The sequence below is a fragment of the Molossus molossus genome, unplaced genomic scaffold (genome assembly GCF_014108415.1).
Source record: "Molossus molossus isolate mMolMol1 unplaced genomic scaffold, mMolMol1.p scaffold_m16_p_2, whole genome shotgun sequence".
NCBI classification, from domain to species: domain Eukaryota; kingdom Metazoa; phylum Chordata; class Mammalia; order Chiroptera; family Molossidae; genus Molossus; species Molossus molossus.
The window spans coordinates 96,663,820-96,670,639 of record NW_023425355.1 but is presented as its reverse complement, the minus strand read 5'-3'; the positions used below and the strand labels follow the sequence as shown (position 1 = coordinate 96,670,639).

The following is a 6,820-nucleotide window of genomic DNA, read 5'->3' as shown; positions in this document are numbered from 1 at the left end:
AGATAGAGTGGGAGGGAGAGAGAGGAAGAGAGAGAGAGAGAAAGAGAGAGAGAGAGAGAAGAGAAACATTGACGTGAAAGGGACACATCGAGTGGCTGCCACCCGCACAACCCAACCAGGGCCGGGGACAAACTGCAACCGAGGTACGTGCCCTTAGCGGGAACCGAACCCGGGTTTCTCTGGACCGCAGGCCGACGCTCTAACCGCTGAGCCAAACCGGCCAGGGCTACACCCTTTTTTATTGTTTAATCCCTTCGCCTTTTTTTCACCCAGCCCCCCAACTCCCTTCCCCTCTCACAGCAGTCAGTCTGTTCCGTGTATCCATGCCTCTGTTTCTATTTTGTTCATCAGTTTATTTTGTTCATTAGATTTCACATATAAGTGAGATCATATGGTATTTATTTTTCTTTGGCTTATTTCATTTAGCAAAATAATCTCCAGATCCATCCATGCTGTCGCAAAAGGTAAGATTTCCTTCTTTTTTACAGCTTCGAAGTATTCCATTGTGTAAATGTACCACAGCTTTTGTATCCATTCATCTAGAGATAGGCACTTGAGCTGTTTCCAGATCTTGGCTATTGTAAATAATGGTGTAATGAACATAGGGGTGAATATATTCTTTCAAATTAGTGTTTTGGGTTTCTTCAGATGTATTCCCAGAAGTGGAATCACTAGGTCAAAGAGCAGTTTGTTTTTTGTGTGTGTGGAAACTCCATACTCTTTTCCACAGTGGCTGCACCAGTCTGCATTCCCACCAGCAGTGCACTAGGGTTCTCTTTTCTTCACATCCTCACTAGCACTTGTTGCTTGTTGATTTATTGATGATAACCATTCCAATAGGTGATATCTCATTGTGCTTTCAATTTGTATCTCTGTGATGATTAGTGATGTTGAGCATTATGTCTATTGGCCATCTGTAGGTCCTTTTTGGAGAAGTGTCTATTCAGGTCTTTTGCCCATTTTTTAATTTATTTTTTATTTTTAATTGATTTATTTATTTTTGTTACAGATGTTTCTCCTCCCCCCCCCCCCACTGATTTCCCCCACCCCCTCCCTCCCCGCCCTGTCCCCAGCTTTGTTGTCCATGTCCATTGTTCATGCATACATGCATATAAGTTCTGTGGTTTATCTCCCCCCCCAACTTCCTCTTCTGGGGATTGTCAGTCTGTACCTGACTTTCACATCTCTGGGACTACCCCATTCCTCAGACTGTTATATTCATTATATTCCACAAATAAGTGAGATCATATGATACTTGTCTTTCTCTGTTTGGCTTGTTTTGCTTAGGATAATACTTTCCAGGTCCTTCCATGTCGTCTCAAAGGATAAAAGATCTTTCTTTCTTATAGCTGCATAGTACTCCATTGTGTATATGTACCACAGCTTTTTTATTCATTCATCTACTGATGGACATTTGGGTCGTTTCTAGATGAGGTATCACCTCACACTTGTCAGAATGGCTGCCATCAAAAAATCATCAAACAACAAGTGTTGGCGAGGGTGTGGAGAAAAGGAGACTCTAGTACACTGCTGGTGGGAATGCAGACTGGTGCAGCCACTATGGAAAACAATATGGTATTACCTCAAAAAATTAAAAACTGAACTTCCGTTTGACCCAGTGATTCCACTTCTAGGAATATACCCTAAGAAGCCTGAAACACAAATCAGAAAGAATATATGTACCCCCATGTTTGTAGCAGCACTATTTATAATATCTTTTGCCCAGTTTTAATTGGATTGTTTGTCTTCTTGGTGTTGAGTAGTATAAGTTCTTTATATATTTTGGAAATTAACCCCTTATCAGATGTATCATTGGCAAATATGTTCTCCCATTCAGTGGGTACACTTTTTATGTTGTTGATGGTTTCTTTTGCTGTGAAAAAGCTTTTTAGTTGGATGTAGTCCCATTTGTTTATTTTTTCTTTTGTTCTCCTTGCCTCAGGAGATATATCAGCAAAAATATTGCTATGAGAAATGTATGAAATTATACTGCCTATGTTTTCTGTTAGGATTTTTATGGTTTTGTGACTTATATTTAAGTCTTTAATCCATTTTGAGTTTCTTCTTTTGTATGGTGTAAGTTGGTGGTCTAGTTTTATTCTTTTGCATGTGTCCAATTTTCCCAACACCATTTGTTAAAGAGACTGTCTTTATCCCATTGTATGTTCTGGCCTCCTTTGTCAAATATTAATCAACCATAAAGGCATGGGTTTATTTCTGTACTATCTATTCTGTTTCATTGATCTATATGCCCGCTCTTGCACCAATACCATGCTGTTTTGATTGCTATAGTCCTGTAGTATAGTTTGATACCAGGTAATGTAATACCTCCAACTTTGTTCTTCTTTCTCAAAATTGCTGAGGCTGTTCGAGGTCTGTTTTGGTTCCATATAAATTTTTGTTCTAGACTTCTGAGATATGCTATTGGTATTTTAATAGGAATTGTGATCAATCTGCAACTTGCTTTGGGTAGTATGGACATTTTAATAATGTTAATTTTTCCTATCCATTAACACGGTATATGCTTCCATTTATTTGTATCTTCCTCAATTTCTTTCTTCAGTATCTTATAATTTTCCTAGAACAGGTATTTTACCTCTTTGGTTAAATTTATTCCTAGGTACCTTATGTTTTTGTTGCAATAGTAAATGAGATTTTTTTCTTAATTTATCTTTCTCATAGTTTATTGTTGGTGTATTAAAAGTGTCACCAATTTCTGGATATTAATTTCATGTTCTGTTACTTTTCTAAATTCATTTATTAAATCTAGTAGTGTTTTGGTGGAGTCTTTAGGATTTTCTAAGTACAATATCATGTCACCTGCGAATAATGACAGTTTTACTCCCTCCTTTCCAATTTAGATATCTTTATTTTTTCTTCTGGTCTGATTGCGGTGGCTAGGACTTCCAGTACTATGTTGAATAAGAGGGGCGAAAGCAAACATCCCTGTCTTGCTCCTGATCTTAAGAGAAACACTTTCAGTTTTTGCCCATTGAATATGATGTTGGCTGTGGGTTTGTCATATATGACCTTTATTATGTTGAGATATGATCCTCAATTCTCACTTTGCTGAGGGTTTTTTATCATAAATGGATTCTGGTTTTATCAAATGCTTTTTCTGCTATTGTTGATATGATCATGTGATTTTAATCCTTCATCTTATCTATGTAATGTATCACGTTTATTGATTTGTGGATATTGTACCAACCTTGTATCTCTGGAATAAATCCTACTTGAACCTGGTGTATGACGTTTTTCATGTATTTCTGGATCCAGTGTGGTAATATTTTATTGAGGATTTTAGCATCTATGTTCATCAGGGATATCGGCCTATAATTTTCTTTCTTTTTAGTGTCTTCATGTGATTTTGGAATTAGGATAATGTTGGCCTTGTAAAAGGAGCTTGGAAATCTTACCTTTTCTTGAATTTTTTGGGCTAGTTTGAAAAGGATAAGTGTTAGTTCTTCTTTGACTGTTTGGTAAAATGTACCTGTGAAGCCATCTGGTTCAGGACTTTTGTTTGCTGGGAGCTTTTATTTTTATTTATTTTTATTACTGCTTCAATTTCATTAGTTGTAATTTTTCTATTCCAGTTTTCTGACTCTTCCTGATTCAGTTTCAGATGATTGTATGTTTCTAGGAATTTATCCACTTTGCCCAGGTTGTCCAATTTTTTTTGAATTTATCCACTTTGCCCAGTTGTTCATAGTATTTTCTTACAATCTTTTGTGTATCTGATCTGTCAGTTGTTACTTCTTCCCTTTCATTTCTGATTTTATTTATATGGATCCACTTTATTTTTTTCTTGATGAGTCTGGTTAAATGTTCACCAATTTTGTTTATCTTTTCAAAGAACCAGCTCTTGGTTTCACTGATCTTTTGTATTTTTTTAATCCTCACCTGAAGATATGTTTCTATTGATTTTAGAGAGAAAAAAAGGCGGCAGGGGGATTGATGTGAAAGAGTAACATCAATCAGTTGCCTCCTGTACATGTCTTGACTGGGGATAGAATCCACAACCTATGTATGTACCCTGATCCAGAATAGAACCCACAACCTTTTTAGGTGTATGGGATGATGTTCCAATCAACTGAGCTACCTGGCCATGGCTGTATATTTTAGTTTCTAAGTTATTTATTTCTAATCTAATCTTTATCATTTTCTTCCTTTTACTTACTCTAGGCTTTGTTTGCTCTTCTGTTTCTAGTTCTTTTAGGTGTAGGGTTAGTTTATTTGAGACTTTTCTTGTTTCTTGATGTAGGCCTGCATTACTATGAACTTCCCTCTCAGGACTGCTTTTGTTGTGTCCCATAGATTTTGTGTTATGGTGTGTTCATTTAAAATATTTTCTAGGTAACTTTTGATTTTGTGCTCGATCTCATTGTGAACCCATTCATTGTTTAATAACATGTTTTTAGCCTATATGTGTTTGAATGTTTTTCAGTTTTTTTTCTCGTAACTGATTTCTAATTTCATACCATTCTGGTCAGAGAAGATGTTTAATATGATTTCAATCTTTTAAAATTTATTAGGCCTTATTTTGAGTCCTAATGCTTCCTGTGCACTTGAGAACAATGTATATTCTATTGCTTTTTTTAGTGAAATATTCTATAAATATCAATTTAATCCATTCAATCCAGTGTGCTGTTTAAGGTCACTGTTACCTTGTTGGATTTTTTCTGGAAGATCTGTCTATTTTTATCAGTGAGGGGTTAAAATCCCCTACTATGACTGTATTGCTGTTGATCAATCTCTTCCTCAATGATCACCATGATTTAAATTTTTTTTTCCTTTATTGATTTTAGAGAGAGGAAGTGAGAGGGAGAGAGAGAGATGGAAACATCTATAAGAAAGAACATCGATTGGCTGTCTCCTGCATGCCCCCCACTGGAGATTTGGCCCATAACCTGGGTATGTGCCCTCACCAGGAATTAAACAGGTGACCTCTTGGTGCATGGGTTGACACTCAACCACTGAACCACGCCAGCCAGGCTGACCACAATGATTTTTAAATATATTTAGTTGCTCCTATGTTGAATGCATATATGTTTACAAGGGTTATATCCTATTTTTAAAACAATCCCCTTAGTACTATTTAATGATCTTATTTGTCTTTTGTAATGGCCTTTGTTTTGAAGTCTATTTTGTCTAATATAAGTATTGCTTCCTAAGACTTGTTCTTTGTTTCCATTTGCATGCAATATTTTTTCCATTTCTTCACTTTTAGTCTTTACATATACGTTGTTCTGAGGTGAGTCTCTTGTAGACAGTATATACATGGGTCAAGTTTTCTTATCCATTCAGTCATTTTATTGGAGTATGTAATTCATTTACATTTAAGGTTATTATTGATAGGCACTTATTTATTGCTATTTTATTCTTTATGCCTATGTTTCTCTCTCTCTCTCTATTGCTTCTTCTTAAAGAAGGTCCTTTAACATTTCTTACAATACCGATTTGGTGGTAATGAGCTTTTGTTGTTGTTGTTGTCTAAGGAGCTCTTTATTTCACATCCATTTTAAATGATAGCCCTGCTGGAGAGAATAGTCTTGGTTGTAGGACCTTGCTTTTCATCACTTTGAATATTTCATGCCAATCTCTTCTGGTCTGAAATGTTTCTGTTCAGAAATCAGCTGACAGTCCTATGAGAGATCCCCTGTAGGTAACTAACTGTTTCTCTCTTGCTGCTTTTAATATATTTACTTGCTTTTTATTTATTTATTCATTATTTTTATTTAATTCATTAATTTATTTTTGTTACAGATGTTTCTCCTTTCTACCTCAATGATACCCCCTCCCCCATCATCCCCACCCTGTCCCCAGCTTTGTTGTCCATGTCCATTGTTCATGCATACATGCATATAAGTTCTGTGGTTTATCTCTCCCCCAACACACTCTCTTCGGGGGATTGTCAGTCTGTACCCCACTTCCACATCTCTGGGACTACTCGTTCCTGAGACTGTTATGTTCATTATATTCCACAAATAAGTGAAATCATGTGATATTTGTCATTCTCCGCTTGGCTTGTTTCACTTAGGATAATACTCTCCAGGTCCCTCCATGTCACCTCAAAGGATAAGAGATCTTTCTTTCTTACAGCTGAATAGTACTCCATTGTGTATATGTACCACAGCTTTTTTATCCATTTGTCTACTGATGAACATTTGGGTTGTTTCCAGATCTTAGCTTTATAAATAGTGCTGCTATGAGCATGAGGGTATATATATTCTTTCTGATTGGTGTTTCAGGCTCCTTGGGGTATATTCCTAAAAGTAAGATCACTGGGTCAAATGGAAGATCAATTTTTAAAATTTTGAGGTAAAACCATATTGTTTTCCATAGTGCTTGCACCAGTCTGCATTCCCACCAGCAGTGTACTAGAGTCCCCTTTTCTCTACAACCTTGCCAACACTTGTTGTTTGATGATTTGTTGATGGCGGCCATTCTAACAGGTGTGAGGTGATACCTCATTGTTGTATTAATTTACATCTCTCTGATGATTAGTGAGGTTGAGCATTTCTTCATATGTCTCTTAGCCATTTGTATGTCCTGTTTGGAGAGGTGTCTATTGAGTTTCTATGCCTATATTTGAATTGGGTTCTTTGCCTTCCTTTTGTTGAGCTATATGAGCACTCTATATATTTTGTAAATTTACCAGTTATCTGATGTATCATTGGCAATTATGCTCTCCCATAGAGTAGGTTGACTTTCCATTTTGGTGGTTGTTTCTTTTGCTGTGCAGAAGCTTTTGAGTTTGATGTAGTTCCATGTGTTCATTTTCTCTTTTGTTTCTGTTGCCCTAGGTGATGTATCCATGAAA

The 6,820-nt window shown here is 36.4% G+C and overlaps 1 protein-coding gene across 1 annotated transcript in view; it reads left to right on the top strand.

The window, feature by feature from the left end:
• Nucleotides 1-6,820, top strand: part of LOC118636462 (putative G antigen family E member 3) — a 70,242-nt gene that overhangs the window by 3,412 nt on the left and 60,010 nt on the right. The window contains exon 2 of the mRNA XM_036271564.1: nt 427-464. The gene's annotated coding sequence lies outside the window, so the exon portion shown is untranslated. The remainder of the gene's footprint in view (nt 1-426; nt 465-6,820) is intronic.